The sequence below is a fragment of the Loxodonta africana genome, chromosome 4 (genome assembly GCF_030014295.1).
Source record: "Loxodonta africana isolate mLoxAfr1 chromosome 4, mLoxAfr1.hap2, whole genome shotgun sequence".
In the NCBI taxonomy this organism is placed as follows: domain Eukaryota; kingdom Metazoa; phylum Chordata; class Mammalia; order Proboscidea; family Elephantidae; genus Loxodonta; species Loxodonta africana.
Window position 1 is genome coordinate 10,450,005 of NC_087345.1, and position 26,804 is coordinate 10,476,808.

A 26,804-nucleotide genomic window follows, 5' to 3' on the forward strand; every position below is an offset into this window, starting at 1 on the left:
ACCTGGTGCTCTGCAGCCCTCCTCCCACTCCACCCCCAGAGCCCAGCCATCCCACTGGGACCTGGTGAGGGCCTGCTATGTGCCAGGTGCAATGTTAGGCACTCATCTTCCCACCAGCCTGGAAGCCCCACTTTACATCCACCCACCCACCCACCCATCCATCCATCCATCCATCCATCCATCCATCCATCCACCCATCCAATCCACCCATCCAGTCCACCCATCCACCCACCCATCCATCCACCCATCCATCCATCCATCCATCCATCCATCCATCGTTCCGTTCATCCGACCGTCCATCCGTCCATACACTCATTTCCCAATATGTATGGACACATACCACATGGCAGCTCTGTGCTAGCCATAGGACATGCTAAGATGAGTGAAGCCAACAGGAGACTCGGCAGCCAAAAGTCCAAGTTCCAGGTGTACAGGGGGCTGGGGGCTCCAGGAGTGCAGGGCTGGAGCATGAAGAGCACGACAGGGTGGGGGGACCTGGAGGTCTTTGTCCATGAGGCAGGGCAGCACCAGGGCAGGCAGGCGAGCAGCAAAGAGCTGGCACCTGGGGCTGAAGCGGAGGCAGTGCCAGCATTGCCTGGCACCTCTGCCTCGTCCCGACACCAAGCCATAAAGAGCTGCACGGCAGCACAGGCCGATGCCTTCGCAGGGCTCCCTGGAAGTGTGAGCGCTAATGTGACGTCTATCACCACGGCATCGCGCTTAGACAGCCCGCACCCCAGGATCTCGGGCACAGAGTGAAGAAGATTATCTGTGACATATGTGATCATGCATCATAGTGATGGATCAACAGTCAATACCACGGCCCCCTTGCTCCCACGACAATGGGACTGTCTTCTGCTCATCTGTCTTCCTCACCTGGTGGGCGTCCCGCACCAGCCTGGGTCCTCCTGGAGGTGGTGGGAAATGGCTCTCCTCGTTCATCTGCAAAACAGCCCAGGGAGAGCAGTCGGGATTTGGGCCACACACCCAAACTGGACGGTGCTGTGCCATCACGGGGGGCTGCAGGCAAGGCACCTGGGCCCAGGTGAGGAGGCAGCAGGGGCTGGGGAGAAAGACTCAGCATCCCACTACCTGGGGGCAGATCCTGACCCACCCACCACCTTGAATGGGCAAATTGCTTAGCCACTCGGGGCTGTTGTTTTCTCTTTTGTAGAACTTGGATAATAACATTTATCCCAAGGGTCGGTGGGCACTAGGTGAGGAAGAGCTAGAAAGTGCAGGATGAGCTTCCTAAAGCTGCTGTAACCAGGGACCACACGCCAGGGCTTCAAGCAAGAGAACTGTATGGTCTCACAGTTCTGGGGGGTGGGAGCCTAAATCCAGGGTGTCGGCAGGGCCACGCTCTCTCCAAAGGCTCTAGGGGAAGACCCTTCCTCGTCTCCCAGCTTCTGATGGCCCCAGATGTTCCTTGGCTTGTGGCATCATCCCTGCCTCTGTCTCCCTGTCTCTTCTCTTCTATAACGACTCCACACAGATTGGATCAGGACCCACTCTGCTCCATGGGAACCAATCACATCTGCCAAACTGTTTCCAGGGAAGGCCCCGTTCACAGGTACAGGGGTACACATCTCTTCTGGGGGACTCAATTCAACTCACAGCAAGCGCCTAGCATCTGCTTCCTCCTGCTCCCTCTGCATGTTTGGGTGCCAGACCCTCCCACACAGCCCCTCAGCCCCTCTTCCTTCAAGCACATCGGTCCCCACACCCCCTCCAGCTAAACTCTCTGCTTGGCCCGGTGCTGGGCCGGATGGTACTGAGGGTGAGAGCCCCCGCCTTGTGGGAGACAGGGGCCAGCATTGAACAATTAAACGCCTGCGTGGTGGGGGCTGCCACACGGAGCCAGATGGGGAAGCATTTGTGTGTCTCACTGGGTGGGGGGGTGAAGGTTTAGGGAAGCCACAGGAAGGAGTGGCATTTGCGGTGGTGGGTGGCGGTGTCCCTGAGCCTCTGTGGCAGGGCCCATGGTGGCCCTCGCTGGCTAACGCCAGGCAGCTGCCACCAAGAGGCGTCGGACATTCTCAGGAGTGGAGAAGTGTAGACCCTGCCCCTTCCCCTGACAGCCTGCCTCTTCCCCTATTCCCCTAACCACTTCGACCCCCACCCCCTCCTCTTTGATAAGCGCATTATCAAAGGGTCCTGGAATCTCTTGGAGGGGAAGTTTGGGTGAATGTGGTCTTTGTCTTCAAAGGGTTTCAGAAGCTAGGCACTTAACTGAGCCTTGATTACTCCTGGGAGCCCTGTGGCCTTCTCTTCTCTGTCACCTGAAGCACTCTGGGCCGGCTACCTCCACAAAGGCTCCCAGGAGGGTGGAGAGGGCTCTGGCTTCCGGAGGCCCCAGGCCCAGCCCAGCTCTCCTCCTGGCTGTGTGGCCTGGACAAGCCTGGGCCCTGATTCCTCATGTGCCAGCCCGCCCGGCCAGGGTGCTGCAGTCAGGCTTAGAGCTGAAAATCCGGGGTGAGTATAGGAGACTGAGGGAGACCTGAGGAAGCATCAGGGCGCCGGGGAGGAGCCTGGCGCGCCAGAAGGGGAACTGCTGCTGCCAGCGGGCTGTCCTTTCCAGGAACAAAAGAGGAAGGAGGGACAGGGACCCCAGCCTTCCCCACGAAGAGACCTGGCCTCTGTGGCGGTGGGTCCGCCCTGGACCCCCGGCGCCCACGCGGCCCACTCATGACCTCCGGGCTCCTGGGTTTGCTCCTGTTCTCCTGGACCCTGCAGATGGGAGGTATGTCTGTCTCCTTCGCACGTCCTCTCACTTGGCACATCGCACAGCTATGTGGCTAATTCCTGGGACCTGTCTCTGGGGACTTGCTGGCTGCTGTTTGAACATCACAGACTTCACAGGGGAAACCTTCAGGGACCCAGAAGATGTTTAGCTAATGCCTTGCCAAGGTGGCTTTGGGAGGGGCGGGAGCAGTCCTCACCCCACAGGGCTGTGTTAATAGCCCCCTTCCAGGCACAGCCCGACCTCTCAGGTACTCGAAGGAGGTAGGTGGGTGTTCCTGTGGCCAGAGGGACCAGGGGTTAGTGGGGACAGACAGCCTGCCACCCGAGCAATCAGCCACGAATGCCACTGCAGCGGAACTGGGGGGGTGGGGGGGACAGGTAGTTCTCAGAGTTGAAACTGTGGCAGAGCCATCTTTGGTATTCCTGCTGGGGTTCACCATGGAGAGGCAGGGAGGCCAGCAGCCAGCCACAGAGCACTGCACCCTGGGGATACAAGACTGTCACTGTCATCAGAGAGGGTGGCACCCCTGCTTCCTGAAGTACAACCAGAGGCCAGGTCCTTATCACAGAAGATACGTGTTTTCAGGGGTCCATACTGATCCCCCTTTCTGACCCCAGAAAACCTCAGTTGCCAGGTGGCCTGGATCCTGGTCCTCGGGCGAGTTCACCCAGGTCAGAGAGCCCCCAGGAGTGCCCCCTTCTGCCCAGTCTCACTGGGGGCACTGCTGAGTAGGTTCTTGCTCTCTGTCCCTCCCTGGCCTGGGCATCTGCCAGCCTCTTCCATTCCAGGGTGGAGGCTAGGCTCCAGTCTTTCACATTCACTTCAACTTTCCCCGTTTGACTTCACCCCTTGCCTTTCGTTTATACCATAAGTAATGACAATTATTATCATCGTCACAAACTCATCTCTGTGGGGCACTTACACTATGCTAGATGTCTCCGGGTGGTGCAGACAGTGAATATGATTGGCTGCTAACCAAAAGGTTAGTGGTTCAAGTCCACACAGAGGTGCCTTGGGAGAAAGGTCTGGTGGCCTATTTCTGAAAAACCAGCCACTGAAAACCCTATGGAGCACAGTTCTGTTCTGACACACATGGGGTCGCCGTGAGTCATGAGTCGGAGCCAACTGGATGGCAACTGGTTTTAACTGGTTTCACGGTGCTCGGTGCTTCCCACTCACTCAGCCTACCCTTGTAGCCCCCCTCAGGGTATGCAGTATCCTCATTAGCACTACTTTGAGGACAGGGAAATTGAGGCCAAGGATCCCAAGTGACTTTCCCAAGGCCTATGGGGTGAGCAGACGCAGGTTCAGACCCAGGTCGGCCCGAGCCTGGAGCCAGGGCCTCAGCTGATGGGATTGGGGCCTCCTCCTCAACTCTCTTTGCAAAGATCATTTTTCACAGAAAAGTGTCACCCCCTGGGGGGCACACGCTGACCTGTCCCCACCACAGGCCCTTTGTGAGTGCGTCCATTTCATCCTGTGTCCCTTTCTCCACCCTGCCAGTGACGGCCCCCAGATGTATGGCTTGTTGGTGACAACACCCCTGACCTCACACTTGGCTATCTTTAACCTCATTTCCCCAAGTTCCCGTCATTTCTCTCTGTGTGGTCCTCCTCCCCAAGAGGAAACCAGGTACATCCGGGTAACCTGTGTCAGAGTCTTCCGTAAGTAAGGTAAAAACCCCGTTGCCATCGGGTGAATTCCAATTCATAGCGACCCTATAGGACAGAGTAGAACTGCCCCATAGGGTTTCCAAGGAGCGCCTGGTGGATTCGAACTGCCAACATTTTGGTTAGCCGGTGAGCTCGTCACCACCACGCCGCCAGGGCTTACCTGTGATCCCTTACTAATCTGTAGTGAACAATTTCACATTTTTTCACCACCTCAAAGATTCTGCTTCTAGGCTGGCATCTGTCTCTCTCCCAATCCCACAGCATCTTCCTACAAAACCAAAGCCTCCTCAAATGTACAGTCCCTGACAGGGAACGGGGTACAGCAAGCAAGGTAAGCACGGGCTTACTTGTGCTTACTCACCAACCTGTAGTGAACAGTTTCACACGCTTTCCATCAAATCAAAGATGTGAAACCCACTTGAAATTGTTCACTATGGATTAGTAAGTAAGCACAAGTAAGCCGGTGCTTACTTTGCTTATTAGTTAACCTGCCTTTGCCAGAAACTAAGGAGAAGAGGCTTTGTGGGGCGCCAGCAGCCCAAAAGCTATTTTGTAACAGTCTCCACTGCAGAGAGAAACAACCTTTTCCCCTATTGCCGAAAGTGGTTTTACAAAAGAGAAGTTCCTTGGGCTCTTTCATAAGAGGTGAAAACCCACATGGGTCTCATGGAACCCTGCAGAGCGGCAGGCAGGCCCCTTTATTTCCTGGTCCTACTGGGGGGGTGGGGGTCCGGCTTGGTTTCTCTGTCGCTGCGTGCCCCTTCCCCATCCTCTTTTCCCTGAGCTTCCAGGTGTTTAATGGCAGGAATCCCACTTCCTCCACAGCCTCCAAACCCCCCCGACTTCAGCCATCATCAGCCGTGGTGCAGCCACGTCCTCTCCGCCTGCCAGCACCAGACACAACTGTTGCTCTGAGCTGTGTCCTCAGGGAATCTCAGAGGCAGAGTCCTCACTGAGGTCCAGGGTCACCGTGTCTGTGTGGTGTCCCTGAACCATGTATGATCTGGGGTTAAGGGTGCAGGCCAGGAGCGTTCAGCCTGGGCTTGAATCTGAGCTCTGTTGCTCACCTTGGGGCCCTGGGCATGTCACTTAATGTAGCTGTGCCTCAATTGCCTCATCTATTCAATGGCTACAATGATAATGCCTGCCTCGCAGGACGTCCTGAGGACGTAGTGCTGGCTCTGTGCTTAGTGCTCAATGAATATCAGCCACCTGCCAGCCTAGTAAAGCCAATCAAAATGTGAAATTTGCTCAGATCTGCTCTGAACCTTGACAACACCCACTGGCTCTCCTTTGGAGTCACCCCGTACTTTCTGCTGTTCTCCAGCCCACTCTGGGATTGAGCCCCAGGACCTCGCTTGCTCCCAGCCCTCCTCCTCCTTCTCCTTCTCCTGGTCTCCTGAGCTCTCTACAAACTCCACTTTTTTCAGAGGTCCCAAAGGCACTGATAGTCTCATGGGCAGCTGCTCTCCCATAAAAGGCAAGCCATCCAAGCCCACGGCACCTGTCTCACCCTACTTCCACCAGGCCTCAGTCACTCCCAAGGGCTTTGGGACCAGACAGACCTGAGTTTGAGTCCAGCCTCCTTCTCTTGAATGCTGTGTGACCTTGGGCAAGTTACATAACCTTTCTGAGCCTCAGTTCCCTCATCAAACGTCAGTTCCCTTTCTCTTCTGGGCCTTTCCAGCCTCTTGGCTGTATTTATTTCTCAGATATCCTTGGGGAGGACCAGCTCTAGGCATTGGGGGGACAGGGAGGGAACAGGCCACAGCCCTACTCTCAGTCTCATGGAGACCATGAGACTTGGCCCAGAACATGGCTGGGGGTAAGTTACTGACCAGGTTGGCTTGCCCTCCCCGCTTCTCTGGGCTCAGGTGCCACTCACTGCTTCCTTTGTCACCTTAAGGACGGTCAACAGCCACTGCCTTTTCCTGCCTCTCTTCTGCAGCTCCGGCCTCTGTCACCATCGGCCCCTGCTTTTCATCTTTGTCTAGTCCTGGTAAAGAGCCAACTACGTGCGCGGGGGAGGAGGCCAGAGCTGGAGGGTACGGGCAGGTCCAGCATGAATAACGGTGGAAGGCAGGAAAACAGAGCGGGGAGTGGACAGTGAGAGGTTCTGATGGACCAAGCAGTGGGATATGAAACCTTTCTGAGTGGATTATAAATACCTGTCAGGTAGGGAGGGGTTCAGGCGCTGGTCCGATAGGTTATATCATCATTGCTTTCTCTTTTCTAATTGTGAGATATAAAAGGTAGAGAAATAGATAGGGCCATCAAGTCGGCTCCGGCTCATAGCGATCCTTGTACAACGGAACAAAGTGTTGCCCAGTCTTGAGTCATCTTCATGATCGCCAGCATGTCTGAGACCATCATTACATCTATGGTACCAGTGCATCTCAACAAGGGTCTCCCCCGCCCTTGCTGGCCTTCCTTCACCAAACACCATGTCATCTTCTAGTGACTGATCCCTCCTGATGATGTGACCTGTCCAAAGCAAACAAATTAGATAATGTTCTGTTTTCCTCGGCTCATCTTCAGAAGTAGATGGCCAGGCCTTTCTTCCTACTCTGTCTTAGTCTAGACACTCTGCTGAAACCTGTCTACCATGGGTGACCCTGCTGATATTTGGAATATGGTGACATAGCTTCCAGCGTCACAATAACGGGCAAGCCACCACAGTACAACAAACTCACAGATGGATGGTGGCGTGAGATATAATACAGATACAGAAAAGTACAGTGTTGTGTAATAAATACTATAAAACAAAGTCTGTGGAACCACCACCTGGGTCAGAAAGAGAAACTTGCCAGTGCCACAGAGCCGCCTTCCCTCACGCCAAAGACAGCCCTTCCTCCCCTCAGAGGGACCACCCTTCTGACTTTTAGGACACTAGCTTCCTGGCATGTCTTTTTAGTTTCATCATTTATTACTTATCCCTAAACTATACAGACTAGTTTTGCCGGGTTTTGAACTTTATATAGTCTGAATGACACTGTATGTATTCTCTTGCGACCTGCTTCTTTCACGAAACATTAGCTCTTTTAAGATATATCTAGTCGATGGTGGGAGTCCCTGGGAGGTGCAAACGGTTAATGCCCTCAGCTGACGATTGGAGGTCACCCTGAGGCACCTTGGAAGAAAGGCCTGGCGGTCAATATTTCTGAAAATTCAGCCATGGAAAACTCTGTGGAGCACAGTTTTACTCTGACACACATGGGGTCGCCGTGAGTCAGAAAATCACGACAGCAGCTGGTTGGTTTTAGTCAACGATGCAGCTGTAGTTTGCTTACTTTTTGTTGCTATAGACCAGGGGTCTCAAATCACGGCCCGTGGGCCAAATCCAGGCCACCGCCTGTTTTTGTATGGCCTGTGAGCTAAGCCTGGTTTTTTGATTTTTAATGGTTGAAAAACTCAAAAGAAAATTCCATGACATGTGAAAATTGTACAAAATTACAAATTCCATGTCTATAAATAAAGTTTTATTGTAACCCAGCCACTCTCATTGTTCACATATTGTCTATGGCAGATTGGGGCAATTGTTTCAAAGACCCCTGGCCTGCCAAGCCTAAAATATTTACTCCTCAGCCCTTTACAGAAAACACGTGGGGATCCTTGTTGTGGAGGGTGCCATTGAATGTGTATGCTGCCATTTCTTTATCTGCTGGGCTCCCAGCTTGGGCTGTGAACACTGCGTGTGGTCTGTGGGCACACCGATTAGGGGACGTTTTCCACTGAGGCTACTTCTGTCTTCCCTGTCCGCCTCCCACCCGGACAGCGAACTTCCAGAGAGGGTACTTGCAAACTCAGTCAACTCCTAGCATAACGGGGTGAATTCCCTCAGCCACAGACAACCCCAGAACCAGCTCTGAGAGAGTGGAAGGAGGCATCACCAGGAGAGGTGCCTGGAGGAAGAGAGGAGGAGACAGAAGGTCTAGGCAGTACTCCTGGTGCAGGAGTGCTCAGTGAACGTGGACCAGAAACAGAATCTGACCCACCACACGCTGTGGGTTTAGGTGGGGGACATCTTCGTGGGAGTGTAGGCACAGCACTGGGGTAGGGGGCAAGGGAGTGGACGTGAGGTCAGTAGGCAGTGTTTCTGGGTTTGGGCCTGGGTTGATCCTAGAAGGTCTTGGTTAGCCCAACCGCTCCACTCTTCCGCTTCCTCACCGTGCCCTGGAGCTTAGCACCCTCCTGTGCTGGCCTTCTGCAGCGACAGCAGGGAGGCACGTCTAGTACCACCAATGGCCTCAAGGCTAGCCACCCTGAGACCCTCAGAGGTATCGGCCTTCAGGTCGGGGTGAGAAGGACACAGTGACCTACAGGACTCAGGGCCTAACTCCCCAGGGCAGGGTGAGTGTGTACCTGGCCCACCCGGCCCCTCTGGCCCCTGCTGCCATTGTCTTCTCTAGCCACCCCAGGACTCAAGATCCTCAAAGGTCCAGAGTCTCACCACAGCCTCCCCACTGCAGGCAACAGTGACTCCTGCCCCCTGAACACACCCAAGATGTAGCCCTGACACTGCCTTTGCCAGAATGTGAGTTCCTGGAAGGCAGGGCCGGGCCAGAGTCACCCCTCCCAGCCATGTCCAGCAGGAGGGCTGGCATAGAGTAGGGGCTGCAGGACCTGGCTGTTCTTGGCCTCCAGGGTCTAACTGATGAGTCCTGCCTGGGGGATTGAAAGTTGCGCAGGGAGCCTGGAAAAGCGGAAAGGGGCGTGTGGTGGGCCTGGTGTGGTATCTGTTCCTCTCTTGCCTGAGGACTGCGTGGAGCTGTGGATGAGAAAGAGGAGGGCAGAAGCCAGAGCCCCTGTGAGGCTCTGGGCCAGATCTTGCTTGCTGCTGACGAGCAGTGGTGGGGTGTCACCGAGGGCAGCCCAGGCTCAACAACAGGGTTGGTCTTTCATCAGATGGTCCAGTTCTCCTATGGTCAGGGAGGTACTAGCTTACAGGCTGGTCATAGGCTTTATGGACACATCTCTGAAGGCCTCTTGGCAACATGTATCAAAATTCAAAACATGCTTATTGTTAGTTGCCATGGAATCAGCTCCGACACATGGCAAACTTATGTGTAACAGAATGAAACGTTGCCCAGTCTTGTGACATCTCCACGATCTTTGATATGTTTGAGACCATTGTTGAGGCTACTGTGTCAATACATCTCATTGAGGGTTTCTCTCATTTTCACTGACCCTCTACTTTACCAAACATGATGTCCTTTTCCAGTGATTGGTCTTTCTTGATGATGTGTCCAAAGTAAGCAAGATGAAGTCTTGCCATTCTCACTTCTAAGGAACATTTCACTTGTACTTCTTCTAAGACAGATTTGTTCATTCTTCTGGCAGTCCACAGCATATTCAATATTCTTCACCAACACTACAGTTCAAATGCGTCAAAACATGCCACCTTTTGAGTTGGCAACCCCCTTTCTTGGACCTTATCCTAAGGCCTGAGGGAATCCAGAGACAACGTGTATACATGCAGTGCAATGGGTTTCTCTTTATATGTGGCCTTTCTGGCCCTGGATTTGTAGTTCTGCCAAGATGATTTGCTAGACCACAATCTTGCAAAGGGATTGGATGGTTTACTATGCATATAAGGTGCCTGTGGCCTACCAAGGGGATTGGTCAGTTTGTGGTCTTGGTGGGAGGAGTAGGCTTATAAAAGAGCCAATCCCACAGAGGTTCAGGGGGACCTCACTACCATCAAGAGGAAGAGCCTGGAGCAGAGCGTGTCCTTTGGACCCAGGGTTCCTGCACTGAGAACCTCCTAGACCCAGGAGACAGCACATGTGGCAGGAGGCCAGCACTAGACAGCTGCAGTGGGCTGTGCAGTGGGCTTTCCAACCCATGGAGCAAAAAAGCTGAGTGCCTTCGGGCAGGAGACTTGCTGACAGAGTGGGGTACCTCTAGGCACTTTGCGAAGCTAAAGAGCTGTAATGCTTGCCCAAGTGGTAGTAGAAGCCAGGCCCTAGCAAGGGCTGGTGACAGAAGCCGGATCACAGCCTGCTGGCTAGCATGGCCAAGAATTTGCTGAAAGCTATCTTGGTTGGAAGCTGTCCTGACTGACGAAGTGTATCCTATATCCCTTTACTTTCAAGTTGATCCTGATCCTGAATTGCAAACTGTTACTTCCCTAGTAAGCCCCATAATTGTATGCATGGTCTGTGAGTTCTGTGTAGCCATTAGAACGAATTAATCAAACCCAGCAGAGAAATAGAGAGTGCGTGGGAGGGACAGCTGGTGTCAGAATTGGTAAAAAGGTTGGAGGGTGAAGGTATGTCTGACCTCCACCTCATAGGAATCAGCTTTGGGCCAATGATTCTTCTCATTCCTCCTCCTAAAGTTCGGCAAGGTCCAATGCCACCATATTACAATAAGAACAATCACCAAGGAGTCCACAGAACACAATTGCACACAACCTCACTGCTCTCCGCTGGCCCCGCAGGTGCATTTAGATAAGACCCTTCCTTCCTACTGGTGCTCAGCTGCCCTTCTCTCCCTGGCCCCTGGCCCCACCCTGGAACTTCACTTTGGAGCCGTGCTGGGTAACTCCCAATCCCTGAGGAAGCCAGCCTCTGAATCTTCGCTCCTGCTGCACCCTTGGCCTGGAAGACGTCCTCTCCATCTGGGGACATCCTACATGTCTGTCAAGCTCAAAGTCATAGGCTATCTTCTCCACGAGGCTCTTCCTTGTCCCCTCTTCCAGTCTCTGACAAATCCAGTTGCCTACGTCTCGTGGGTGTATGCCGGTGGTTCAAAGCACAGGGGAGCCACCTTATGTTAGAGGCCTGTGGGGTGTGACTGAACTCACCTGGGGCAGGTGAGGGTGTGGGTAGAGCTAAGAAAGCAATATCCTGTTGTGATACATAGGGTTCAAATTGTGGTGTTCGTGAAGAATACTGAATATGCCATGGACTGCCAAAAGAACCAACAAATATCTTAGAAGGAATACAACCAGGATATTTCTTAGACATGAGGATGGTGAGACTTTGTCTTGCTTACTTTGGACAAGTTATCTGGAAAGACCAATTGCTAGAGAAGGATCATGGTTGGTAAAGTAGAGGTAGTCCCCGACTTACGATGTATTCAAGTCATGACGAATCACACTTATGACCATCAGTGTAGCTGCAACATTACATCTTCCTGGGAGGAAGTTACAGGAAAAAGTAGGCAGGGGATCTGGAAAACATTACTGAGTTATGTGAACATGCTCCAAGCATTTGATCAGGATAATATGGTGGAAGGGATGGGTGGAAAAACTGTCCATATGGCAAGAACACTGAGTTTAGAACTTGATATCACCAGTGTAGGACAGCTCACAGGTCATAAAGAAGGGGAATTGACAGATGAGGACTTGGTGGATTTTGAAGAGGAAAGAAACGCAGAAGAGGAAAGAAATAATGAGTAAGAGGGAGGAAAGAAGTTGTCAAAAAAATTTACGGCGAAAGTATCAACTGGAGCTTTTTCTAAACTAAATCAGGAGCTTCAGTAGCTTGAAAACATGGACCCAAACTCTGATTGCTTTGCTAAAGTCGATAGGCCGGTTCAGGAAGCTGTAAGATGCTACCGTGAAATAGACGAAGAAAAAGAGAGAAGGACCTTATGGACAACTCTCACCAATTTTCTGACCAGAAAAGTCATCTCCATTCCCAGGGATAATCTAGAACCTTCCACAAGTAGAGTTATTACCACAAATGACAATGTGCCAGTGTCTACCAACTCTTCTTCAACACTGGAGTAAATTCTTATGATTTCTGTATTTTTTTAACGTATGTATGTATTAAAATGTATCTGTAATTTCATATGTAATGTTTCCAACCCCCAAAGACAAATAAAGATCAGATTTATAAAGATACTATAATAAAAGGCAATAGTGATGAAAACTAAAAAAAAAAAAAAATGAGGTATTTGACTTATGTCAGAACCGGCTTACGATGGAGCAGTCAGAATGGAACCCGTTGTAAGTTGGGGGCTATCTGCAGAGGGTCTGTGAACAAAAGGGAAACCCTCGGTGAGACGGACTGCCACGGTAGCCACACAATGGGCTCAAACATACTAATCATCATGAGAATAGCACAGGACCAGGCAATGTTTTGTTCTGATGCAAGCAAAGTCACCATGAGTGGGAGCCATGCGACAAGTTACAAGGAACAAGCACCCACCCTAAAGAAGTGGACTGTGTAGGGAAAGCCAGAGGAAAGTGCAGGCTGCAGAGCTGAGGAAGCCAGAGGGAAAGTCAAGGAGGGAGGGATCTGCAGGGTCAAGGCCAGAAACAGCAGAAGCGCAGCTCAGCCAACAGGGTCTTTGTGAACTTCCTCTGGCAGGCACAGGGAGAGTGACTGATGGAGCAAAAGCCAATGGAGGGAGGATGTGGGAGAGGAGGGAGGTGCAGACAAAGGGCCATTGAGTGATTATTGCCAGAGGGTACAGGATCTTCTGGGAGGTGGAGATCTAAAAGAAGTCAGGATAAAAGCGACCTGGCAAGTCCTCCTCGGAGGGAGTTGTGTTGACAGCCTGAAGCATTTCTATTTTAAAAGGAAGCTGAAGTGGGGAGGGGCAGGTGCACAAATCCCACAGAATGACTAAGGCTTGTTGTGGTTGATGGGTCCCATTCATTTGATTCCAACTCACAGCAACCCCACATCACAGAGTAGAACTGCCCATAGGGTTTTCTAGACTGTAATCTTTACAGGAGCAAATTGCCACACTGTGTTAGGCTGGGTTCTCTAGAGAAGCAAATCTAGTAAAGCGTATAAATTTATACAGAGAGATTTATATCCAGGGAACGGCTCGTGTCATTGTAGAGGATGGAATGTCCCAAGCCTGTGGATCAGGACAGAGGCTTCTCCTGATTCATGTAGCTGCAGGGGCTGGTGAACCCAAGATGGACAGGTCAGAGAGCAGGGCTCGTGCTCACAGGCTGTGAAGATCGATGAATCCCAAATTTGGCAGATAAGCTGCAAGCTCAAGTCCCAAGAGCCAGAGGTCAGATGAACAGGAGCCAGCTACAGGATCCAGAGTGAGCAAAAAGCCAGAATCTCTGCTTATATTCAGATGCAGACCACACACCCAAGGAAACTGCCCTTAAACTGATTGGCTACTCACAGCAGATGCCATCATGGGAGTGATCACTTATAAACACTGAAAATCATGGCCCAGCCAAGTTGACACACCATCTTAACCATCACACACATCTCTTTCCTGCAGAGCTGCTGGTAGGTTTGAACCACCGACCTTTCAGTTAGCAGCCGAGCACTTAAGCACTGTGTCACTAGGACTCCTTCGCTAAGGCATTAAGGAAAGGGTTTGGACATCCAAGGAACATGTAAACATGATCATGTCACTTCTCAATTTAAAAGCCCACAGGGACTTCCGGAGTTTCCAGGACAATGTGCCACCCTCCATGCCTCAACCCCACTCACCCACCTCTTGGGACTCCCCCTGCCCTGGGCTCTTCCCCTCTACAAACCCTTCCTTTCAGTTCCTCCTCAGCTCCTGAGCCCCCTACCTCCACTTCAGGAGCTTCATCCAAGCTCTTTCTTGTGCTTAGAACCCCTCCCCTCGCCTGCACATCACCTGGTGGCCACCTCCTCTTCTTTCATAGTTCAGCTGGGGAAAGAAAGGGAACGAAAGAGACCAAAATGCTCACAGCTGGGATCTCAGGGCAGCAGAACTGCAGGCAAATTCAACTTTCTTCTTGCTCCTTCTCTGTGGTTTCTAGAATTTCTACAGTGAACATGTTTCACTTTTATAACTGCAGGAAGGGGGACGCTGAAGAGTGGTAATTTAAAACACAGAGCACCACCCAGTCTGACGGTCATCTCTTCAGGATGGCCCCCCAGCCCCCAGGCTGGGCTAGGACCCTCTCCTGGGTCTGGGCAGCCCTTGGGGCCTCCCTTCATTCCACACTTCTCAGCACCATGCCTCAGCTCCTCCCCAGTGGTGGACCTGGCACCTGTGGCCGGAGTGCACCTTGGGTAGGCACTCATTCTTTGCTGAAGGGGGCGTCTTGGGGATGGCCTGTTACCCTCACTCCACTTTGCTCACCAATGCTCAGAGACAGGGGGTAAGAGCCCCCACCCCACTTCATTGTCCCCCTCACTGACCAACCCCATCCTGATGCCCCTCTCTGAGGACATGGACAATATAAGGGAAGAACCAGTCCAAGCCTGAACCAGTTGTCGTTGAGTTGATTCCAACTAGCAGAACCCCATGTACTAGAGCAGACCTGCTCCTAGGGTTTCCAAGGCTGTAATGTCTATGGAAGCAGATCACCAGGTCTTTCTCCCATGGAGCTGGATGTGGTCTTCTATGGTGTGGTCAGTGAATAGAGGTTAGAAATCAACCAGTCTTCTCTGCCACCACAAACTTCTGAAACCACGGAGACGTGTGTTGGGGTCTAACTAATGGGGTCTAGGAAGAGCCCAGAGGAGAGGGATGAGTCTGGGATGCTGACATACCTGACTTCTTCCTTCCTTTCAGAAATGTTCCCACTGCCAGGAGGCAGGCGCCACCTTGGGCTGCTACAACAAAGGCTGCTCCTTCCGATACCATTACCCGTGTGCCATTGACGCAGGTAAGGGGGGACTGTGGACCCTTGTCCAGAGATCCTAAAGGTTCAGACATACACATTGTTTCTCTCCCTTTTTCCCTTCTTTTGTAGTTCTTTTTCTCTCTGCTGACTCAGTTCTATTTGTAAATTTTAAAGGAATGCAGAAAGGATAATAAAAAGCAATGAAATGGGGTGAGTTTTTCTTTAATAGCAGCTTTGAGATATAATTTGCATTCCATACAATTAACCCATTTAGGGTGTACAATTCAGTGGTTTTTGGTATATTCACAGGATTTTGCACCCATCACCACAGTCAATTTTAGAACATTTCCATCACCCCAAACGAGAACCTCTACCCATTAGCCGTCGCTTCCCTTTCCCCCTCACCTCTCTCCTAGCCCTGGGCAACCACTAATCGACTTTTTGTTTTCTCCTGTTCCAGATATTTCATGTAGATAGAATCATACAGTATGTGGTCTTTGTGACTGGCTTCTTTCATTTAGTATAATGTTCAGCGTTAATCCATACAGTAGCATGTATCAGTACTTTATTGCTTTTTATTGTTAAATAATATTCCGTTGTATAGATATATACATATATATCATATTTGTTTATCCATTCATTGATTGACGGGCGTTTAGGCTTTGGCAGGGGGCAGTGGGGGACTATTATATTGCTACAAACCTTCACATACAAGGGTTTGTGTGGACGTGTTTTCCTTTCTCTTGGGTATATACCCGGGAGTGGAATTGCTGGGTTGTATTTTTTTTATAGTAACTCTGTTTAACCTTTTGAGGAACTGCCTGACTGTTTTCCAAAGTAGCTACAGCATTTTTCATTCCCATCAGCAGTATATGACGGTTCCAATTTCTGTACATCCTCACCAACATTTTTTATTGTAGTCATCCTAGTGGGTGTGAAGTGGCATCTCATTATGGCTTTGATTTGCGTTTCCCTGATTACCAGTGATGTTGAGCATCTTTTTATGTGCTTATTGGCTATTTGTGTATCCTTGGAGAAATGTCAGCTCAGATCCTTTGCCCATTTTCTAACTGGATTATTTTTCTTTTTATTATTGAGTTGCAAGAGTTCTTCATGTAAAGCCAGAGCCTCAGCTTACATTCACCTGCAGGCCGCACGCCCAAGGAAACTCCCTTTCAACTGATTGGCTGCTCACAACAGATCCCATCATGGGAGTGAGCACATATAAACACGGAGAGTCATGGCCCAGCCGAGTTAACACACAATCTTAACCATCACAGATGCTGTTGTAAATGGAATTATTTTCTTAACTTCATTTTTAAATTGTTTATTGTGAGTGTGTAGAAATACAGTAGATTTTTGTATATTGTTCTTGTATCCTGCAACCTTGCTAAACTCGTTGACTAGTTCTAATAGTTTTTTAGTGATTTCCTTAGGTTTTTTATCTGTAAGATTGTGTTAACTGCACGTAGAGGTAGTTTCAGTCCTTCCTTTCCAACCTAGATGTGTTTTATTCCTTTTTCTTGCCTAAGTGCCCTGGTTAGAACCTCCCATACCGTGTGAAGTAGAAGTGGGGAGAGGTGCCTTGTCCCTGGTCATGAAGCATACTACTTGTGGGGTTTTTAGATGGTCTTAATTGAGTTGAGGAAGTTCCTTTCTATTCCTAGTTTCCTGAGTGTTTTTCTCATGAAGAGGTGTTAGGTTTTGGCCAGCATTTTTCTGCATCTGTTGAGATGATGAGGACAGTGTTTCTGCTGTGTGATAACTGTTGACAGAAGGAAGCCCTTTTAACCAAGAAGCACTGTCCACTGAGTGATGCCGAGGCCTTGGGCTCTGCCTCAGCCCCAGGAGCCTGGGAAGATCATCCTTCTTCCTCTAGACCGTTGTCTCCTAAGCAGATGGACTTCTTCAGCAGTTTTTTTAGTTCTGAGCATTAGATGTGTCTCCTTTACTGCGCCTGATCTCATAACGCTTGCAGTCAGGTTGGAGAGAGAGAAACGGATAGGGAGTGCAGTGCGTGCCACTGTGGGTGCTGCCTGTGAGTGCATCCCGGGTCTGCCGCGGAGCTGTCTCTGGGAGGTGGGCTTGACTTGGATTTGGCATGGCAGGGAGAGGGGAGAGGACGTGGCTGGCCAGATGACGGAAACATACAGAGGCATAAAGCACAGGGACGGGGAGCCGACAGGCTTGGAAAGAATCTAGAGTTGGTCTTGCCTAACTTCCTTCCCACGCAGGAATGTTTCGGCACCCCTGACCTTGGCTTGAGCGCATTCTCCCTTCCTTTAACATCTCCTCTGCACCTTCTTGCTTTCCCTCCTCTTCTCTCCAAGTTTCTGTAGGAGGAACAGCTAAAAAGAACAGCAAAGGTGTGGAAGGGTATTCCTTGTGCCAAAAAAAGTTAGATTCTTGTAAAAACGCGCACGTGTGTGAGAGAGAGGGAGAGAATAAGGCATCCTGAATGGCAGCTTGGCGGCCAGGGGGACTGTTAGACCAGAGGGACCGGCAGGGGATAAGAGGTAGAGAGCCCTGAAGTGTCTTGTTCCGGGAGTTTGGGGTTTAGCCTGTCCTGTCAGTTCTCTGTCCTACTCCGCACTGCTTGGTGGGGATCTGCTTTTGTAGCCATGTTGGGTCTGAGCTCTTCTGCACCCTGCGTGGTGGTCTGGCGGATTCTAGCATCCAGCTGTTAAGTCCTTTCTCGAGCCACCTGATCACCTTTTCTTTCTAATGTCCTAGTTACAGCAGGGTGTTTTGTTTTCTTTTTCTAGTTTAAATGGTTTTTAAGTATTAGGTCTTGGCTGTGGTTAGTTTTACATGGGGAGTGCTGCAAGAATTGGCCGTCGTGCTGGTGGGTGGGTGAAAAGAAATCTCCCAAATGGAGGCTCTGCTCAGAATTGGGGTGAGCAGGTAGGTGGAGACCAGGATACTCCTCTGTGCACACTGGGGCATGGCCGTGCTGGGGGCCCGCTCACAGCAAAGGGCCCACCTTGGGGGCTGCCCTCTCCTCCCAGCTCACAGCCTGCCTCCTGCACAGGAACTAGACAGTGCTGCCCAGTAGAACTTTCTGCAGTGACAGGAAAGTTCTGTTTCTGTGCTCTCTGAGATGGCAGGCACAGCCTGATGTGACCATTGAGCACTTGAAATGTGGCTAGTGTGGCTGAGAAACTAAAATTTTAATTTAGTTTTATTTAAATCAATGTAAACTTATATTTCAGCGGCCGCGAGTGGCTAGCGGCTGGACAGCACAGGCTTAGAGCTGCCTCAATGAAGCTCGGGCAGTTCTGGTGGGGTTCTCTGGAAAGGGAGTTTTGTCCAGACCGCCATGCCCGACCGACTACAGACAGAGAAAGCAAAGGCTGCCTGGTTAGCAGAATGTTAATATGCAAGTGGTATTTGTCACGTCTGTGCTGGCACCTGTCTGGTCTGGCTGCCCAGGTGAGTGGGTACCATCTCTGTCTAACAAAACTGGAGGCTGAGTACCAGGCAAGGAGGCTACCTGGGGCAGACAGACACAAGGGGCTCTGGGCACCCTGGCCTCGCTGTCAGGCCACTGCATACTCTGCTTCTCCGTTGGAAGAGCTGAGGCCGGAGCGGCCTCGTAAGTGACCATGTCCTGAGAATGTATTGGCTGTTTTTGATGACGCAAGTCACAATGCCTCAGGTCTGCACTGCTCTGTGGAGGTGTTTGTTCCCCACAGTCTTCGTCAGGAATCCTCTTCTGTGCACGAGTCTTTGTATCCAGGAAAAAGGTCACTGAGTGACTTTCTTTCAAATTATGTAAAAAATAACTTCCTGGTTGAAGAGTGCCTGTCTCTGGCGCCTGGGTTCTGTGTGAAGTAAGGAACAGTTTAGTTTAACATTTTCCTCCCTGCCTCGCTGTCAACCGCCCAGGCCTTTAAAGAGCTATTGATGTCTCAGGGAAGACTTTTATGACCTGGGACATCTCCACGGAAACGCAATCTTTGTTTCATAGCATCTTTGGCTCCTGCAGCTTCCCCACCTGACTGGTGCTCAGCCTGCGTTCTGACTAGCTTTTGGACTGCACGTTGCATTGGGTCACAGGCGCAGGACGTGGCTCCAGTGGGGGAGTGCAGCGGTGAGAGTGTGGCACTGGTTCAAACAGGCGCCTTCATGTACGTAAGGCTCTGAGCTGCAGCAGCTGGCACAGAGGGAAGCAAGAGGTCTGCTGGCTCATTAAGAATTCCACTGTGAATAAAGAACCTCGCTGGGAGGGGGCTTTTCTTTTACCCTCGTGAAGAAACACCGTGGGGAATGGGACCCTCTGCAGCCACCTCGGAGCGGGTTTTCAGGGCACTCTCTGCTGCAGACTTTGATCTTGCAGTGGTCTTCACAGCCCTGCACGCCAGAAGCCAGGACCCTGCAGTGGCCCTGCCCGGTTAATCTCCCCCGAGTCCCTGCCTGAAGCCAGAGCTACCTCTCCCGCCACTGCCCCCTCAGCCAGGGACCCGCATCCCAACGCTGCATTTTGCCAACAGAAGTGGTAGGCTGGCTCGGGGGTAGATTGTGAATCGACTGGTGCCTGGCAGCTCCAGCAGAGATTAGACCCGTCTCTTCCCAGCTGGTCTCCGTCCCTCCTCGGCTGGGCTGGGGCGCTAGCGCTCCAGCTCTGTGGAGCTCGTCATAAGGCACTCAGCAAGGCCCGCCTGCCTTTAGGCCCACGGAGCAGCGAGTGAAGTGCTCTTCTGGGTATGAGTATTTGTCTGAAGCCATCTTGTTGACCAGGCCACCTCAGGAGCCCTTCTGGCTTGTGTGAACATCCAGCGAGGCACTCACTTTGGCTTCATGGAGTGAAGGTGCTGGCTGGGCCCCCTGGATGGTGCAGCGGTGGCCAGCGGCTACAGAAAACAGCTTCAAGACTGTGCTGTTGGCTGGCTATCCAGACTGTGCCGTTGGCTGGCAAGGCAGCGGTCAGTCAGGTGCCCGTGCAGGGTCTCCAGAGGGGGTGTCAGCATACTCCTTACCCCTCTTCCCCTGTGGAGACTGGTCGAGGTGGCCAAGAAGAGCCTCCCTGACCCCTTCCAAGTCTTTCTGTGGTGCCGACCTGCAGGACCAGGAATCGCAGGTCCTGATGGCCTGTGGGTGTGTTGAGAGTGGATAAGGTCCACGCGTGTTCCTGCGTGGCAGGTGTTGTCAAAGGTGGACCTTGTCTCTGGCAGATGTGTAGGAGACCTCTGCTTCCAGAAGTCCCTGCCCTTAGTTCCAGGTGGGCCCTCAGCGTGTACTTAGGTTGTTTGATTCTCTTCTGCTTGTAACTGAGAGGGAGGGAACCCAGTTCCTAACTTAAGACGTGTCTTACTGATGGTCCCTCACGGCTGGTCACCGTTCTCTGGTGATGAGGGGACCTGTGCCTTTGTGATGGGGTGCTGCCTGTGCTCGTTTCTGTAACCCCTGTGGCGTAGGGGGCTGAGACCCCAAGCACACTCCTGTTTCCCTTTGGCCCAAACTAGAGGCTCTGTCAGCAGGCGGTGCTGCCAGCCCAGGTACGGAGAACGCGGCTCCCGCTGTTCAGAAACTCGTCTGGCAGATTGGAGCAGCAGGAGTCTTGGTCACGCTCTGTACTTGTGGGTTTTAAATGAACACATTTCATTTGCTGCCATGCTATTGGCCTGCCAGGAGAGGGGCCCCAGGCTCGGAGATGACTTGCTAAGTCCTTGTGCCGGGACTCCCTGGGAGCCAAGAGACTATGCCCACTCCTGGATAATGGGGCCCTGGCAAGGGCTTGAGGCTGAGCCAAATGATCAAAGGTCCTTTTTGATTCATTTAGGCCACTGTTCCCTTGCTTAGGACCATTTCATTTGAAACCTGTCGCTAATCACACTGCTGACCTGGATCTCAGTTTAAACCTGAATATTGTCATAAAACTAAGGGAAAGCGCACGGCTCCACTGCCGAGGTGCTGAAAGCACACTGGGGATGTGATCGATACTTATTAACATTCTGCCACCACGATCTACGCGGCGACCTGGCTGCCGGTCCCGGGAGACAAGGCACACAGTGAACTGTACCCTCCACGTCTCACCCTGCGCTGCAGGCCTCTCACCCCAAGGCAAGGGTCTGTCTGCCTCCTGTGCTGACCACTGTCTTCATCGTTAGAGCAAGTAATTTCTGCTTCAAGGCTGAATCTCAGCCTCATGGGATTTTCATTTCTCTGAACACATAGTGTGGATTATCAGGTTGGTGTTGGCGCTTCTCCTGGGGACCTGGGCTGCAGGGCAAAGGTGGCACTGGCCTCTGCCCTAGCCTCCTCTCTGCCGGCCACTGGGCTCACTCCGCACAGAAGAGATGTCTGTGGGCCTGACAGGTTTTTAGGAGGAGGGTTTGGCTTGACCTAGAATTGAAGTTTCTAACAACATTAATGGGGGGTGGTTTCTGGTTATTAAAATATGTTGTCGTGGAAATATAGAATATACAAAGAAAATTGAGATCGCCCGTAATAATACTACCCAAAGAGAACAACGGTTGTACTTTGGTAGACTTTCTTTCAGTCTTTTTTTGAAGCCTAGGAAACCCTTTAATAAAGCTAGGGCTGTACATAGACCCCTGTGTATCCTGCTTTTTGAAGCACTGTTGCCCCACAAGTGTTTCCCCACACCGTTAAGTATTAAAATGTTAATTTTTTTACGTGACTGTCGATATTCCATCTTGTCGAGGTACCAGAGTTTATTTGGGGTGTCTCTAATGTCCTGTTAAAAGTCACCACATGGGGCCTGTCACCTCCAAAGGGGACGCTCTGGGGCCCACAGGCTCCCTCTGACTGTCCCCTCTCTCTCGTAGATTGTTTGCTACATGAGGAGAACTTCTCGCTGAGGTGCCCCAAGCACAAGGTGAGTCAGAGGCCCGAGAGCAGGCCTGGGGTCGGGGCGGCTCACCGGAAAGACCTAAAGAGACCAAACACATTGGAGGACCAGCGTCTTGCGCTGCCGACCCGCTCCTGGCCCTGGGCAGGTGGAGCGGTTGGTGCTTATGGAGACCGATGTCATGGGCCAGCACCCCACGCGGTGTGAGTGGGCTGGGAAAAATGTGCGCGTGGCGGGCGTGGGGGGATTAGAAGATCAAACCCCATAAAACTGTTGGTGTCCATGTTGGTTTAAGGAACCCCAGTTCACGGTGGGCATGTAAGATTGGCTCTAGGGCTTGACACATATGCAAAGGCGTTTTCCCAGGCTGGAAGTAGCAGAGCTGACTCCAGGGCTTTGGGGAACTCACAGTCTCATCAAGGTTTTAACTGAGCAGAATCGACCCAGGGGCTCCCAGTTGAGGGCCTCACCCCTACTCCATGTGTTTAAGATGTGGTCTGTCTCCGTGCGGAGGCCGGGAGGGCATGGAGGAGGAGCAGTGTCTCCCAGTGCCCATGCTGCCTCCTCAGGCTTAGGGCACACTGACATCTGGTGGTCGTTGGCTCCTCAGTCTGTACAACCTCCAAGTAGAGCCAGAAAATACTAGAAACAGGTCCTTCCGAGAGGCCGGCCCTCGAAATGTTCTTGAAAGATGCTTATCTGCGCTTTTCTTTATAAATTTTTTCCAGAGGTAGATCGCAGGATTTTTATTTTTACTTAATTTACATGTTTTTATTTTTGAAACTTCCCTTGTTTAAATGGTCACATTTTGCCTCAGAAAATCCTGTCTGAAAATCTCCTGTTTGTCATTCAATACTGACTCTCTTCTTTCTCTTTCGTTTTCCATGTGCTACTCCCCTCCTTGCCTCCACCCTCCCGGCTCCCTGTCTCTCTCTCTGTCCCTCCTGTCTTGTCTTCTCTCGGCTTGGCCGCCGGCAGCCTCCCCTCCCATGCCCTCTCCCGCCCTTGCAGAACAAGACCGCCAAAGGCAGCCTCAGCACAGAACAGTCGGAGCGGGGGTGAGGGGGGCAGTGTGCTCGTGGGAATGGAGAGTACAGCAAGCACAGGTGAGTCGGGCGGGCAGGCGCCCCGTCACCCCTGCTCGCTCCCAGCTGCACCTCCAGGCTTAACCAAATGTGAGCAAGGCTGGGTTCCAAACAGCAACTGGATAAAATGCTGCTCCGTTTCTTACTTAGCTCCCCAGAATGTCTGTGGGAAGGTGGTGGGAGCTTTACCTGTCTCCTTCCAGATCGTGGAGAAATGCCACTGCCTGTTGGGGTCAGGGTCACGGTCCCAGAAGTCAGCCCTTGGGGGCTGAGCTGCTGAGTGGACCTCCTGGAGGGTGGTCCTGAAGGCAGGACACGCCTGGCTACTGGGACGGACACTCTGTGGGGCTGCATCTCCCTCAGCCACTCTTCCCCTGGCTCAGAAAGGGCTCTGAGAAGGTCTCAGCCTGTGCTCTGTTTTAGCCTTTTCACTTTACTCCATACCTATAAAGCTTATTTTGTCTTTTCCTTCTCCAAGTTTTGTTCTTTGAGATTTCTTTTCCCCTCAGGTAGTCTGAAGAATTTCTTTTGTCAAAAGTACAAAGGAAGGAAATCCCCACAGAGATTGAGTAGACTTTAGCATCTGATTTCATCCTATTCTTAAAAGTCTGGCGAGTCTGAGTGCCCCCTGTGAGTATGGGGACCGTGGTCAGGGCTGCCTTGGCCCCTGTCCATGGAAGCAGGGTGTTAGCTAGGTCCCCACTGCGCCACACGTGACCTCCATCCCTCCCCTTGCTGAGTCACCAAGGGATGTGAAAAATGGCTTGTGGAGAAAAGGAAAACTGAAGCAGGTTGGGGCAGACTGGCAGCCTTAGCGGTATTCTTTTAAAGGTCCTTCGTGTTTGAAAGGAGGACTCCTGGCTTTGCTCCAGCCACCTGGGACCCTCACATGGGTGCAGCCCTGGCCCTCCAGGCAGCTGCGCTTCCCTGATGAGTCTTGGTGCAATGTGGGCCCCCACCCCATTACAGCTGGGGGGTACCCACCTTTCTCTGGATACCTAAAAGTATTTTGAGTCACAGTAACTTGAGGAGAAAATCTCATTGATCTCAGAATGAGACAGTTTTCCTCCTCCAGTAAAGTGAACCAGCCCTAGGACTCCTTATTTCTTCTGTAGATCTGTGCCGATTCCCAGAGCGGGGTCTGCCTGCTGCCCCGTCTGTTGACAGGCCCAGGCAGGCTCCCTGAGCACTTCTTAGGTCTGGGTCAGGTCTGCCTTTTGCTAGGTATGGGTGAGAGGCTCACAGAGCACCACTCTCCTTCCCTCTTCCAGGGAACAGGGCTGGGGATGGAGGGAGCTGAGCGGAGTGGGAGAGGTGACCGTGCGCCCCCTCCCTCTGATCAGTCCTCAGGGAAAGGTAGCTGTCCGGGCAGCTTGTGAAGAACAGCCTCTGCCGGCCCTTCTCCGTGTTCCTGGCTTGCGCTGGGTCTCTGCACCGGGCAGGCTCTGCAGCTCCCTGCTGGGTCCGCTGGGTTTATAAAGGTGCTCTTTATAGGGACCTGGACCGTGCCATGAAGATCCAGCTAGGGAAAGAGCCATTCCTCATTTGGTACTTTTCGTTGTTACCCTGGAAATCCAACTTGTGTGTGCGAAAAAGGAAGAGTGTGGGCCTGGGCCTGGTGGGTGAGTCACCTTTGGAGAACTGTGTTCATCCTGTCCCTTCCCCTGGACAGCCCTGGACCCTGGAGTGGGACCATGAGCTTCCACTTCCCAAGGCCAGCATCACTGCTGCTGTGTTTGCAGGAGGAGAAACTGAGGCACGGGCTGAGGAAGGGGCCTGAGTCTGCTGCTCCAAGGGGCGTCAGTGGGGGAGCATCAAGTCCACTGAAGTTAGACCCTTTGCCTCTCAGAGTCTGTGCCCAGTCTTGTCCCTCTAAGGTGTTGTCCTCGTGTGCCATTCCCACGAGGCAGGACCCTCTCCCAGGCGTGTCTCATTCTGAGTATCAGCAGATTGTGGTGAAGGCAGGCCTCCTCCCTCAGGCCCAGGGTGTGCCGGGTGGGCTGTGCAAAAGCCCCGGTGATGGGGAACGTTGAGAGAGACAGCCCCACGCTGGGGTAGAGCTGCCATCCTTGGGCACCTAGCATGGCAGTGAAGGGACAGTGAGGTATACAGACATCCCAATTTCTGGCACCTGGCTTTCCCTACAAAGGCAGCGCTGGGTGGCCTGAAGCCCTGTGTCTTCCACCCTTCATGTGACTGGTGCCATCTCCTCTTCCTAGCCACCTCTTCAGAGGGGCCTTTTCACATCACTGCAACTCTGAAGTGCTTGTTTACTCCGTTTGTGGTCTTCATCTCCACTAGACTGTAAGCTCCGTGAGGGCAGGGGCCTTGTCCTCTTTCACGTTGCGTCCTAGTGCAGAGCCTGGCACTAGCAGCATGGAGTATTCATTTAAGGAATTACTGCATCCCAGAATCGGTGTGCCCTGTGCCCTGAATCAGTGCAGGTTCAGAATGAGGTCCCTCCACGCCCTCCCCTGCAGTGAGAATTAGGTTCTGGCTACTCCAGGTCGGCCCAGCCCAGGTGCAGGCCTGCAGAGGCGAAGCCAGAGAGGAGCAGGAAAGGGGGTGAGTTTGTGCGAGGGTTGGAGGGGGGGAACCTGCTGGAAGGCTCTGGCCTAAGGTCAGACCCTGTGCACCAGCGGCTGAGCGTCTAGATGCTTTTTAAAGAGAATTGTGGAAAACTCAGCACAGAACTGGCAGCAAGCTCCCTCAGCCTGTGCCGGCTGCAGCTGGCAGAGCATCTGCTTACAGCTCGCTACCCCAGCGTGGCCACGTCCCCGTAAGTGGACAGGGCCACTGTGCAGCAAGACTCAGCCGTCTCCTTTCCGCCATGTGCCTGCAGGTGGGCAGGGCCACACAGCAGTCAAGCTCAGTGATGGCTCCAGGACAGTCCCTGGGGGCCCGTCAGAGGAGCGTGGACTGGATGGGAGCCCCAGTCCCAACTCTGTGAGCAGACATGTGCCTGTGGCTACGTGTCTCCCCTCTCTGAGCTTCAGCGTCTCCAGGATGGGAGTGAGAGAAATCCTGCCCCTAGAGCCTCAGGCACAGCGTCTGGTGCGGAGCAGGTGCTCAGAGAATATATTTTTTTTTCTTGTTTTCCCTACTGAACAGCCTTTAAAGGAACTCCTTGAGAAGTTTGGTCCCATGGACACCCGGTGGGCCTCGGCTCTTCAGGAGCCAGGGGGCCGGTTTCTCCAGCTCTGCACGAGCCTCCATCCTCATCAGAAACGGGCCGGGCCTGTCGTCCAGCTCAGATCGTGGGAAGTGGGTGCTGGCCACCTGACATGGTCGTGAGGTGGGCTGCAGGGGTCTCTTCCGCAGAATGGCAGGGTGCTCGTGGTGCACAGCAGACAGTGCCCGCAGGTGAGAGGGGGACCCGCTGGAAGGCTTTGGCCTAAGATCAGACCCAGCGCACCGTGCGGCTATCGGGATGCTGAGCACAGCTGCAGGCCGAGGGTCTAGGGCCCGGAGCCAGGACCACCTGCCTTTGCAGGGGCAGGGATTCACTCCTAGTCTCGGTTCCTTTTACTTGTACCGGAAGGGGCACATGCCGCAGCCGAGCGTCCCCTGGGCCCCAGCTCAGCCAACAGTCATAGTTGCCTCCTGAACCACGGACCAGGCCCAGGCCACCTGGCAGGCAGGTTGGGCATATGCTCAGAGGTGTCAGCCGCTGTGCTGAGCACCAGGCCTGTGCTCAGCACCTGTCTTCTCTCTTCCAGGTGAGACTGTGGAGATGAGACGTGGTGGACACTCGTGATGGAATGGAAACCGTCGTCCTGCGCAGCTGCCCCCCACCCCCGCCCTGACGTGCCTGCCCTGCCAGCACTTCCTCCTCAGTTCTTACATCACACCCAAACCAGGACACCACAGGAAAGAGACCCAAGAAGTTGGAATGGCTGTTTCCATGGACACAATCTCCATAGTGACAATGTGGGGGAGGGGGGAGGGGGGATGG

The 26,804-nt window shown here is 52.5% G+C and overlaps 1 long non-coding RNA gene across 2 annotated transcripts; it reads left to right on the forward strand.

Moving 5' to 3' along the window:
• Nucleotides 1-1,977: 1,977 nt before the first annotated feature.
• LOC135231155 (uncharacterized) lies at nt 1,978-26,804 on the forward strand. Of its 2 annotated transcripts, XR_010321671.1 has the most exons (5): nt 1,978-2,743; nt 14,899-14,992; nt 21,742-21,791; nt 22,743-22,870; nt 26,569-26,804. It is a non-coding gene; the product is annotated as an uncharacterized LOC135231155 (long non-coding RNA). The 2 variants fall into 2 exon arrangements; XR_010321670.1 differs by lacking the exon at nt 22,743-22,870 and having other exon boundaries at nt 2,517-2,743.